Source organism: Pleuronectes platessa, chromosome 7, assembly GCF_947347685.1.
Source record: "Pleuronectes platessa chromosome 7, fPlePla1.1, whole genome shotgun sequence".
NCBI lineage: Eukaryota > Metazoa > Chordata > Actinopteri > Pleuronectiformes > Pleuronectidae > Pleuronectes > Pleuronectes platessa.
Genome location: NC_070632.1, coordinates 2,986,768 through 3,000,593, shown reverse-complemented (window position 1 = coordinate 3,000,593; position 13,826 = coordinate 2,986,768). Strand labels below are relative to the sequence as shown.

General features: G+C 45.4%; 1 protein-coding gene across 1 annotated transcript in view; it reads right to left on the bottom strand.

Moving 5' to 3' along the window:
* The window catches only part of tead1a (TEA domain family member 1a), a 29,628-nt gene extending 17,066 nt beyond the window's left edge, over positions 1-12,562 (bottom strand). The window contains 1 exon segment of the mRNA XM_053427157.1: positions 12,447-12,562. The gene's annotated coding sequence lies outside the window, so the exon portion shown is untranslated.
* Between the last annotated feature and the right edge of the window lie 1,264 nt (positions 12,563-13,826).

Sequence of the window (13,826 nt, the reverse complement as noted above, 5' to 3'; positions counted from 1 at the left end):
TCGGGCGAACACATGTCATTTTGTCTGGTCTTCTCCTGTTCACACTTCCCAGGGCTCGGTCCCTTGCCACAGCCTGCACAAGTGTGTGGGTCTGCCTGGCTAATTTCAACACAATTACACTTGACAATGTGCACACATACAAATGAAGCATGCAAAGCCGCGAGCTACATGTTGGACACATTCGAACCCCGTCCACTCCGCGAGAGGACATGTGCTGCCCAGTTTGTCCTCATGTTCTGTTTACCCTCGTTTCCGTTTCTTCTCCCGACTCACCGCCCTCGCTTTCTTTCCCTCTTCTCTTACCCCCCCCCCCCCCCCTCCCTTCTACAGTTTTCCATTCAAACAAAGATTCATTCAAGATTCATTTCCTCTTCCCCGAGTGCAGGGTTTGTTTGTTTGAGCGAGAGCCAAGGATCCTTCACACTCTACAGAGCCTTTGATCGTGTTTGATTCAAAGGGAGTTTTTCCGAACCGCTCCTGCTGTGAAACCCAATTCCAGACAAATCTATGTATTTCCTCAATAAACTGTAACTAATGAACATCTCACGAAATTGTGGTCAAGTTGGTTTCTTCTGTTTGAGCTTAAGATCAAGCTCAGCGGCTACAGGCGGTGGAGCAGGAACAATTAGTCGATCCTCAGATTTTGAAGGGGGCGACTTGAGTTTGAATCTGGTTGTGGATCAGTGAAGCAGCTTCTGACTCTTCACTCAACAGGTCATGTGCTTTGTGGACTTGGGAGGAGGCCCAGGACCGGGTGGGCCTCACAGGGACTTGTTGGGGTGATTGTGAGTTCTTGTTGGGCTGTAGGGACCGTTGCTGTGCGTCTTCAGGTCTTTGTGTAACCAAAGAGTTGAGGACAGATACGTCCCCGGTGGCTAGTTCTATGTGCCACGTCACTGACAACTGGTGTCTGTGATTATCTTCATGTCCCCCCCCCCCCTTCAGTCAGTTATGGTCTGTGAAATAAATAATTAATTTGTGCACACATTCAAATAACCACTTTAAGAACAGTGTTCAGGGTCAATGCCGAAGCAACAAGAAGAATCCAGATACTCTAAAACTCAATGGGATTTAAATTCCTTCATTTACATTCTGTCTCTTTTGTATCTACGTGAATTGCTTCTGTTATTCTTCTTCACATGTTGGAGCTTTGAAACTTCCTAAACTGCACAGAAGGTCATGGTTTATATGACTGTATGTTATTTAAAAGATAGAGTAAAACTGAACCTTGAATATCAATGCGATGTTCAGTTCTCTCTGACCCTGGGTTCTGCAAAGAGTTCACATGAGCTCCTACAATAAAGGATCAGTCAAATAAAGCAGCAGAAACATACGCAGCTCTTTCTTTACACATGAAACCAGCAGATGATCCAATAAAGCCAATCTCACATAATTCACATGAACGTGAAACCAAATTAAAACCAGTTCTCATGTGGAGATTTTGAAAATGAATGGACGCCAACAAACAGCGAGGTGGAGCAGTGAAGCAGCTGAGACCAAGACAGAGCTCATGTAACACATTAGCCATATAAAGGATGAAAGGGATGATATGAGAAATGACCGGACTCCAGTGACGTCAAGATGGAAGATATTAAATTACTCTATAATCTCAAAACCACGGAAAACAAACCAAACCTCAAATAAAGTGCACGTGTTTAAAATAAATCATCTTTTCAACATATTCAAGGGCGGAACAAGCTGGTGATGCAATAAGCCGACGTGGTCAACGCAGAGGGTGAAGGAGGAGTCGACTATGGCGGCTGAAGATCAAAGCTCCGCCCCCTGAAGTGAGACGCAGCTTCAGTTGACTGACAGCTCTTCTTCTTCTCAATGGTTTGTTAGAAAACCAGCTGGTAGAAGGTAGAACACACGAACACGATGGATTCATGAAGATCAGAACAACTACAGGAGCCTCAAGTCATTTCACCGCGATCATCACAGTGTCTGTACGGTGCGGAGCTGGGGGGGGGGGAGTTGTGGATGACTCCTTCTTCTTTGTGTCATTCACCTCTTCATTGTTTAAAACCTCATTAACTCCACCAAGGACTCATTGGCCCCGGTCTGTTTTAATTGGTTGGTTGGAATTTCATCGGTCGAATTCCACCAAAAATACCATGAACGTATTTCCATGAAAGATTCGACCGGAGCCAAGAAAGAACCAATTAACTCCTCTGTGGATCTGGAGAAGGGGCGGACACAGGCATTTCTCTCCGTCTTTAACACTGTGAGATATTTCCACCAATTACCGAGGGAATAATTCATGGATCTTAATGAAAAACACTGCAGACATGTTGAGGAGAGTGACGTCTATGAATATGTGAAATTCGGTGCAGCTTGATTGAATCTCAGGGAACTGTCGGGCTTGGCAGAGGAATGCAGCCGGTGGCATTCTTATTTACAAATGAATTCAGGCCCATAATTCAGTTCTTTGTACAGAAGCAGCTCCGGCAGCAGTTACAGCTGTGAGTCTTCTAGAGCTCTGCACATCTGGATTCCTCCTCTCCATCAGATTGGATGGGGAGGGGGGGGGGGGGGGTGTCTGTGCCACCTTCTCTCTGCAGATGTTCTACTGGCTTCATGTCAAAGCTTCGGCCGAGCCGCTCTGAGACAGTCAGAGATTTGTCCCAGAGCCCAGCAGAGCGCTTCAGGACATTGTCGTGGTGAAAGGAGAACCGGCGCTCTGGTCTCAGGTTGCACGCTCTCTGGTTCTCCTCAAGGAGCCCCTCTGTGTCTGGCTGAGGTCTTCAGAGAGTTCCCCTGGACGTCATGACTGGCTCTTTGTCCTGACGCGCAGTGTGAATCGTGGGACCTCAGATGTACACACGGGCGGCGGCGGCGTGTGCCTTCCTAAACTAGGACCAATCAATTTAATTTGCCACAGGTGGATTCCAGGGTCTCTCCACAGCTCGGGGGTAATTAAAGCAAACAGGAAGCACCTGATCGCAATTTGTGGGAAAAAAAGCTTAGAAATTCTGTGGAAATGGAGGATTTAAGTAGTTTGATGGGAAAAAACACAGTTTAATCCATTTAAAATTAAAACTACAGCACAACTTGAATGGCTCATTAGAGAGCATATCTCCATCGGTCCCCTTTACTTCCATAAATGTAAACTGTGGATTCCTTGATGCAAATTTCCAATCTGCTAGATCCAAATTACACATATTTTCAGCCATCAGTCCCCTGAATGTGTCTGATCCATGTCTAATACCCTGAGAAATGTGTTTTGTCTCAATTTCTAGGTGGTGAAAAGAAACCCTGGGGTTGTTTCTTAGCCCCAGTCCAAGTTCCCAGTTCCCGGTTCCCAGTTCCCAACCCCCAAACCAGCACAGAGATTCAAACCCGGGCCGTGTCAGAGATGAAAAATAGTTTCTGGGTCTAAATAATAGCTGGAGCCACTGTACAGCGAGGCCTCGGGGGCCCGGGAGCAGATGGACATTGGAAAGACACAACAATCAACCGACAACTCGACTGCAGCGTGAACGCCCCCCCCCCTCTCTCTGTCACCAGGCAGGCCCGGGCCACTCCAGCCAGGACAGCAGGCTTCATGGTGTCAGTGCCAGCCCTCAGGAGGACACACACACTCAGGAGGACACACACAGGGCACGCAGCCACGCTCCTGCAGCTGCCTTGGCCTCGCCTGCTCCCCCTCTGTCACATCTTGTCCTACAGCTCTGACTGGCTGCCTCCACACGCCAAGTACATGTATGTGTTTGAGTGCATTCAATGTGCATGGCGCTAAGCCTCTGTATTCTCACACACACGCGCGCCAAAGAGGTTGTTATGAAATGTTCTGATGTGTGAGCGCCTCCCTACCAGAGGGACATGGGTTTGTATGTTCACGTCGGGGGGGGGGGGGGGGGGGGGGGGTTCTGTTGGTTTACATGTCCGCTGTTATCACACGCTCGTCAGTGGCTTTCACTCATTCTGCTGTTGGATCATTCCACGGCATCTGTTTTAACCGTTTCCAACATGAACACACACACATACACATACACAGACACAGACACAGACACACACACACACACACACACACACACACACACAGACTGACACACAAAACAATTTTCAAAGTAAACATTGCTCCACTTCACAAAGTTTTGTCGTGTTTTAATTATTTATATTATAATATCTGTGGTGATATATATATTATATTTCTTGCTCTTTGAATCAAGGACCATGAGACAGAAGATTCATCTCTTCACGTACAGATGTCACGTCAGTGTTTGAAGCTTGAACAGATTCTGTGGAGCTTCATTTATCAAGGTTATAGATCATTGAAGAACACTTACGTTACTTCAAAGCAAAATCACGATATCACCATAATTAACTTTTTATACAAAACATGATTTTCCAACGTGTTTTTTCAGCTGTTTCTGTTTCTGGTCGCTGCACATGTTAATCCTGAATTCTGCTTTATCTAGTAAAGGTTGTGTGAAAGTCACAGCTTCCAGACCCTGACTGTAAAGTGATCTATACCCAGAGAGAGATGTGTATTCCTGAACAGCAGCTGAACAACTTCTAGTTCCAACACGACAACAACACTCCATTTGATTGTTTGTCAGCAGAGTGACGCAAAAACTAGGAAACAGGTTTCAATGAAACTCAGTGTGATGATGATACGTGGACCAAAGAGGGAACTCATTACATTTTGGAGCAGATCCAGTAAAATACTAAATATGTTTCCAAATGAATGTTTATGGAATCGCTTGTGAAAGGCCTTGTGCATTCCCTCTTTTGCCTGCGATGGGAAAAGACACAATTTACATTATTTTGGCATAACAGAGATAAAGGGGTCAAAGCCAAGCAGGTATCTTCAAACATTGGCATCAACAAAAAGAACAGAAAAAAAATGAATGTTTTAAATCCAATCCAATTATCTCTGAGCCAATGTGTAGAATTCTGGTTCCGTTTTTCAAAAAGCACGACTTTCACATTAGACACCAACATCGGCTGAAGATGACTCGATGTGTCTCCACGTGTTCAAGCTTCACATCTCCAGTCATCAGCTAAACTCATTGCTGAATAGTGGTGGGGTGGGGTGGGGGGGGGGGTCAGGACGGGTGAACCACACGTGGCCTCTCATGGCGGCGGTCATATGAGGATTTGTGTCCCTGTCGACCTCTGGAAATAACTTGATCAAAGCATCCTCAGTGTATTCTATGTGCATTCACTCTGCTGGAGTGTGCACTTATGACCCGCACACACTCACACACACACTCACACACAGACAGACACACAACAGCATTTGTGTGCAGGGCAAAATATAAACAGAACAACAAGCTGAGAAAAGCCGGTTTTCTCACGAGCATGTGACGGTTTGCAGACGTTCGATTCTGAAACAGAGGTTTTCTTTAGAGGAATCCTGAGTGACCTGCTCCGACCTCCCGACCGCCTCGACCCAGCGTGAAGAGAGAGGCTGAATACTATCTCTCCTCTGCACTGAGGGACGAGCGAGCCTATCAGCGCTTCATATCGGTTCATGGCTCACATATTCAAATCAGGTCAGAACTGAAGCCTGGTCCATTCGTGGGTTTCTAGCTTTTGTGATCAGTCCCCGCAGCCCAGAGTGGATTATTGGTTTCATCGCCCGACTGATCTTCTGATGCCGACTTTGTCCTGCGCCATAACTCGTGATTTCTGTCTCGCCGCTCACTCTCACTTCAGATGATCACGATTTCAATTAATCCATTACTGATTCGTTCATCTCGCTCAAAGCCGGGGGAAGAAGAAAACATAATCACCTTTATGAAAGTCTCGAGTTGGTCGGATTCGTTCTGACCTGATTTTTTCGTGTTTTAATAAACAAAGACGGATATTCACTGGGCCGCGTCGGTGAAAAGAAAACCAGCAAAGCTCCTTTCATGTGTCCCACTTGAGGAGGACAGAGAAAGACGGAGGGACGGGCTTTGTGAGAGGAGAGGACGCCCGGTTTCACCGCGTGCGCCTCATTACTTCACCATCTCCTCTCACAGGAGCATTACCATTTATGCACACTCACAGTCATTTGCCACAGATTGCTCACTGATACAGTGAAGTGCTTATTCCTCCTGGAAATATGAGAAAGGTTTCACCAGCAGCTCTCGTCCCGGTTTCCCTATGTCCCCTCCTCTTCTTCTTCTTCTTCTTCTTCTTCTTCTTCTTCTTCTTCTTCTTCTTCTTCTTCTTCTTCTTCTTCTTCTTCTTCTTCTGCCACAAGTTTCTGCTGAGTCAGAATCAGCCATTATCCAGCCATTCCCAGTGGGGAGGGTGGGTTTGGTGTCACACGTAGAAACACACACACACACACACACACACACACACACACACACACACACACACACACACACACACACACACACACACACACACACACACACACACACAAACACAACCACACACACACACCCACAACAGAAGAAAGACCGGCCTGGCGAGGTTACAGCAATACCAACACCATTTAATAAGTGTGAATTCAGGAACATTGTGCGAAGACAGGGACCACATGTGCAGAGTGTGTGTGTTTGTGTGTGTGTGTGTGTGTGTGAGTTTGTGTGTGTGTGTGTGTGTGTGTGTCCTGTTCCACACCTAGTACAGGAACATCTATGGCTGCACAGTGAACTCCATCAATCCACTCACCACTACAATTACATCCAGTCCATCTAACACAGGCTCTGCTGCTCTCCACCGCTGACAACACACACACAACACAACACACACACACACACACACACACACACACACACACACACACACACAGACACACACTAAAAATGAATTAGCCTCTGAACTGTGTTTTCCAGCCCTGGTCCATTAGGACTTGGATTCTGCTTTATTTAGACAGACGCAGGTGAGGAGGCAGGAACGTGGAGGACGTGCGTCCCCGTAAACCCGCCGCAGTCTGTGTGAGGCAGGTTATTTAAGGACCGAGCACTTCCTGTTCATCTTCCCCCAAAAACTGAATCTGTGAATCTGCTTTCAGTCGAGAAAACTCCGGATACTCTCCTGACATTCTGTAGAAGGATGGTGTGAACCTCAGGGCTTCCTCCTGACGGCGGCCTTGTGGATTTGAACCGGTGTCAGAACTCAGCAGGAGGTTTCACCGCGTCATGGGAGCTCTCGCTGATCAAAGTCAATCACAAAGTTTATTTTGTTCATTATTTAGGGCCCGAGCACTGACAGTGGGAGGCCCTATTGAAATTGCAATGATTATTATTATTGTTATTATTATTATTATTATTCAGGCAAATGAATTGGCCTTTTGAGGGCTTTAACATGCTCAAATTCTTACCAATATTTGCAGAAAGCTAGACAGTGGTGCACATTGTTGTATTCTGGAGGAATTTTCAATGGACGTCGCAAAATGTCTCAATGGTGCCCCCCCCCGAGACCCCCAGAACGTGTTCACATTCACCGATCTTCACAAAAACAGGAAGCCTGCTATTTTGCATTTAGTGGCCATTTTGGCCATATTCCACATTTTTACTTTGATATACTTGTACCAGGGCTTCCATCAGATCAACTTCAAATTGAGATCATTCTTCTTTTAGGTTTTTAATTTAGAGGAAACCGGAGGAAGATGTTGATTTCATCACCAGCCTCTGAGCGGATTCAATTGAACTGCCTTTCTTTTTTTTTCTTACAGCTAATAAATACTAAGACTGAGGGAAGAGACATTAATATTTCATCTCACAATCATCTTAACAAAACAGGCAAAGTAAAAGCTGCTGAACGTTTCATCCAGTTGATAATTCTTTGGTTTCTACTGAGTTGTGAATATCAGAGAACAAAGAACCGAGAGGAATCGGTGTCCGAGCAGCAGAAGACAGAAACATGTTTCCACAGTGAGAGAACCGGAGTCAGCTGACGTCCTGCTTCTCGCTGTCTAATCGTGTCAGTTCCTAGGAAACCAGGAAGTAGTAGAAATCTAGACTTCCTGCTCACTTCCTGCTGCGATCAGGAAGCAGAGAGGTTGATTCTGACTTCCCGTGGAAGGTTGCTTGGTCTCGTCATGTCCACTTTTTAAAATACTGTCCCAGTGTTTCCTGGTTTCTAAACGTGGGACGTCCACACGGACATGACAGAGAGACACTGAACTGTCTTCCTCCTCTTTTGATTAAACTGCTGCTGGGAGAAATGGTTTATTACCAGCACCACTGGTTCAGGTTAGTGGTGCGACCCGCCTGTGCAGATTTCTTTGATAAACTTGGCTTCACTTGTTGAGTAACGCTCACTGTGCACGTAGGGTCCCTCTCTCTGGTTTTAGATGTCCAACATTAACATGTGGACTTCCTGGTGTTTGTTTGAAACATTAAAAACAAGTGGAATCTGGGATTAAAGACAAATCGCAAAAGGTTTTCATTTGTTTTCTTTATAAAGCTAAATTTATCTCAACAACTCTAAAGGTGATTTATTCCCTTTCAGTCGTCTGACAGGGAAATAAAACACGTGTGAGATTTCGTTGGCATCACAACTTTATCAGTTTAACACTATCACCTCTTTACGCAGCCTGTTCACGGCAGAATGTTCCACCTTCACTCTCGCCCCCCCGGAGGACTACGGGAGCAACTGACACTTTGCGTTACCAGTCAGATTGAAATGTGTTGTTTGGATGATGTGTGTTTGTGATGTTATTTGCGTTGCAGTGTGGACGTCTGAGGGACAGAGGGACGGACAGACGTGGAGACGAGGCCGCCAGACGAGCCAGTACTGGCTCCACTCGTGCCCCCCCACCCACACACAACCCGGCTGCACCCCACCCCACCCAAGAGGATGCCTATTGTTCCCCCAGCACCTAAACAAAGCCGACCCCACCCGCACCACCCTCCTTGTCCCCCCAACCTACACCCTGACTGCCCCCCTGCCCTCCCGAACACACCCACTCACCCCCCCGCACACACTCTGCGCTGTCGCTCTAACAAACCAGCTCCTAAATGTCATTACACGCAGCTCTCGCTCTTCTACACTTTGTGTGTTAACCTCCTGACACACACGAGGCGAGTCTCCACACGAACGAGCAGAGATTTAACAACCTGCCGGAGCGGGAGGAGTCGGAGATGTATTAAAAAAAAAACAATAAATCAAACTGCTGGGACACAGGTTTCAAAATTTAAATTAAAAGGGAACCGTGTTAAAAAAGGAATATCCTGAATAATATGAATAAGAAACGCTCCGGTCTCAGTGAGCAGATGAATCACCTGTTGATTCAAGCTCCAGTTTATCCTTTTTCAAAACTCTAAAACAAGACGGACATATTCTGAATAAATCAAATTAGCAGCATGTGCCGACATCTGGACGACACAAGACATAATTTCATGCCGGGCAGATTACTGCACCTAATCCCACGTCAGTAAAAATCTGTGTGCCGGATTCTGTCCTCCTGTCTCGAAATGAGACGACAGATGAAAAGAGGAGAGAGAGGAGGAAGGGCAGCGAGCAGCCGGCCGCCTCCAAACCACCGCACCATATTGTGACAGCACTGGTGGAGCACATGAACACACACATGAACACACACATGAACACACACACACGAGCACGCGCACGTACACAGCGGTTGTGACTAAAGCACACAGAGGCCATATGGTGCGTCCTCATCCACCGACGCCTGTTGCTGCCGCAACAATGGGCCTGCCTGGCCTGGACAGCAAGAGGCAAAGACACACACACACACACACACACACACACACACACACACACACACACCAAATGGTCGTTAGTCAGTCAGTCTGCGTTGCTTAGGCCAGAACAAACGCCTGGATTTGCATTCTGCACCTCCCTTCGCCTCCTCCTCCTCTTTCTCCCTCACACACACACACACACAGACACACACACACGCACACACACTTCCTTGGTCTCTACAGGTGCACAAAACACTCAAAACAGATGTCAACGGACTGGAGAGGGAGAGACATGGGGGGGGGGGGGGGGAGGGGAGGAAAGTGGAGGGGCGATGGGAGGGAGGGGGGGGGCTGTTTGCCGAGGGTGACTGACAAAGCTTTGTACACTCACCAGCCTAGACACAGCAAAAGACAATGACACACACACACAGACACACACACACACACACCTCCTTCCTCTGTTACACTATCACACTTGGCTTAATTTGCTCCACAGTCACAATAAACACATTCTGAATAGGTTTTAACTATAAAAAAATGATTTATGTGTTTGAATCTATATTTCCTTTTGACAGATACTTGTGTTGTTGCTGCAACAGATGAATCAAAACTTCTTCTACAAAACATACACGAACATTTACAGAGTCCGGAAACTTCCATATTGTGTGATTCTGACAACGTTAGATCAGATGCTGTGGTTTAAAAACCGATTATTATCAATTAATCATTTCTGAGGCAAAAGGAGCTTTAACTTGCTGCAGTCACTCAAACACACTGATGGACTTTAATTAAGCATATTTCACTATTTGCTTATGAAAACAACTTATGAACAGAAACACACAAATCGTTGAGCAGCAGTTTTAACAGGTTAAAATCCGTCATTAACTCCTCGTGATTATAATAACGATAATTTACCTCCAACATTCAACAGTTGAATTTTTACACATCAACTCCAGCAGAAGTTGAATTAACTGAATTTAACCCCCCCCCCCCCCCCCTCCACCCCTTCTGTCATCTTCTATTTCTATTCCTCAGGTCTGTAATTTTCTCTCCCAATTATTACATCGTGGTTTCTCCTGCATTACGACACGTCTCTTGTTCTAGAGGCTCGAGACCTTTAATCGCTTCTCCAAAGGAAACAAGACAAACCACAACCACAAGCCCATGTGGGGGATATTATGGGATGTCGAAGGGGAAGTTCTTAGGAAAAATAGCTAACACAGGATTATTATACATAGTTTATGATGTGAAATAAAATGTTGCGCTGTCTTTAAAAGATAAAAATGACTAGTTTTGAACAAATTGATTAAATTAATCACAGACAACTCTTGAATTATGAGCTGTAATCTTTTAATTAATATTATCAATCACCAGAAATGTACATACATATTCATATTCATGTATATATCTGAAGTGAAATGAAAAGTTACACCAAGCCGAGTCTTTAGAAGGAGATACAGTTATTATTAGTAATTTGACCCAATGCATTAAGTTACTGACAGAAAACTCTATATTTCAATAATTCCAAGAAATGCAAAATATATATGATGTGTAATAAAAATAGTTAAACTGACTCGATGCATTAAATCAATCTCAGAAAACGAATTTAAGTCACGATCAATGCATTCCAATCAACGACAGACAACTCACAAATATGAGCTGTTATCACTTATAGTTATCAATAACCGCACTCTCAAAACATATATGATGTGAAATGAAATGTTAAAGGAACAGTTTGAGTCTTTAAAGGGAGATTAAAAAGGCCTAATTTGACCTGATGCATCAAATCAATGACAGAAAACTGACTAAATACTAATTGTAACCTATTATTAAGGTTCATTTTTCAATAACAGGCAGCAGCTGCGTATAGCAACATAAACATATATGTATGAAGAGTCTTTGGAAGGACACAGAATAACTAATTTGAATCAATGTAATAAATCCATTACAGAAAACTCACTAAATATAAGTTGTAATGAATTATTAATAGCAGCAGCTGCGTATAGGAACAGAAACTTATATTTATATGATTATGATGAGAAATGAGTTTTCAGAAGGAGATAAATTGATCATTCGAATCATTCGCATTAATTGAATTACAGAAATATCTAAATTTTCGAGTATTACTCTGTCATTATTACGAATCAGCCTAAACTTCACACACACCTGATGTGATGTGATTAGAGGCTGATTCGAGGCAGCGCGTTGGGGCTGATGACAGAAACCTGCCCGGGTCTCCTGGAGGTGTCTGGTTGGGGGGGGGAGCGGAGCAGCTGCCTGTGTGATGCCGGATAATGTGCACTGTCCGCTGGGTAAACACTTGCTGTGTGCACGTTCTCAGCCTCTGGCCTGCGCCTGTGACTGGGGCCTGTGCAGGAAGAGAGAAAACCCCGCCGATGCAACAAGTCCCCCATTCACTCCCAGCTTTGTTAACCTCCCTCTCCCTCTCTCTCTCTCTCTCTCTCTCCCTCTCTCTCTGCAGCCCATTGGTTTTCATCCACCTCTTTTACATTACGCAGGAAACTCTGGATGAAATTTGCGTCTCTGTGCGTAAATCCAGCGAAACGCGGGCGAGAAGTGACAGGAATCGAGGTTTTGTTTTTTAAGGTGTCGGGAGGAAAACGAGGGGGAAACTGTGGAGCCTGGATCCCGAGCTGCCAGCACTCATCAACTGGTTCCACTGGTTTCACGTCAACGCGACGAGGAAACCGAGAGTCGCCATGTCGCCGATATTTGTTTCGATTTGGCCACTTCGCGGTTTAGAGAACGAGCGGAGCGTCCGGGGGCTTCCAGCTCCGTACGCAGGAGGAGGAAGAGAGGGGGGGGGGGGGGGACTCCTCCTTGGGAACTTACCTCGATTCGTGCGCCTCTTTTCTGGATTAATTCCCACACTTTCCCCGGATCCGGGCCGCTCACTGCACGGGGAAACCCGCCGGCAACTCCGCTCCGCGCTCGGCGTCGGTTCTGGCGCAGGCTCGGGCGCGCTGGGTGCGTAAAATGCGCAGCGTCTCTCCAAGGATGCGAAATATGCGCGGAATGGGAGCAGGAATGAAATGAACGCGGTGGACTGAGTTGAACGGGGCGGGGTGAGAGGCGCTGGCGTCACCCTGGATGGATGAGTGAGGGATGGGAGGATGGGTGGAGAGAGAGAGAGGGAGGAAAAAAGAAAGAGAAAGAGAGCAGGGACGGGGGGGGGGGGGCATAGGGGGGAGGGGCTGGACTGTAGGGGCTGCGTTTAACAACAAAAGAAAAGAGTGAACTCTATTCACAGGGGGAGAGAAAGGCTGGAGATAAACCAGTCTGCTGTGCGGAGGAGCAGCTGGTTCCACAGCAAATCAACTTCACAGCCAGTAAGACCTAAAGTTCCAAAGCTGCGGCGAATCACACACGAGATATTTAAACAAATGTAAAAAGATCAAAGCCAAATATGTTTATTTAAATTAAGTTATTTAAACATTTAAGCAAATTATACAGAAGAAAATCAGTGGGTGTTTTATATTTTTAAGCAATACAATTTAAAAATATTACATTGTTGTTTTTTCCTTGTATGACAACTGTAAATAAAGACGGACAACACGTCTCCACTTCCTCCCACGATTCCGAAAAACTGAAGCCAAAATATCCTGGATGTAAACACTTCCATCAACGTGCTCGGCCAATCGTGAGTCAGTCTCAGCTGTCAATCAAGACGTCTCACACTGGTTTAACAACTGATCGGAAACACAAACATCAAATGTGATGAGAACTTCCTACAATGACAGAAACCATCTTTGGGAAACATATATGATGAGTATTGCAATTCTTTATGTGTAGTCCATGTCCTGTCAAATAACATGGAGGAGGCTGGACTCTGTGGCCTATTGGGTTGTGTTGCTAATGTGTTGCTAACTTAATTCGCTTGTTTTCCAACATTGACGTTACTTTAAGTTGGCTCTCTTTAGTTTAGCCTATAAATTATATATCAATACATATAATAGCAATAAAGATAATGTTTCATAGTGTGTGATATGATCTAATTAATGATATATTCATGCTGAAGCAGATGAAAACCAGCTCATAGATCTACCTCTGGCTCATTTACAGTAGTTTGCCTCTCGATCACCGATCAAATGAAATTAGAAACGTTAACCACCAACGATTTAAAGTTTCTTCTAGATGTTTGTCAGAGAACAATCACATCTTAAATCTTATCTGATATTCAACCTGCCCCCCCCCCCCAAGGACCCCCAGGGT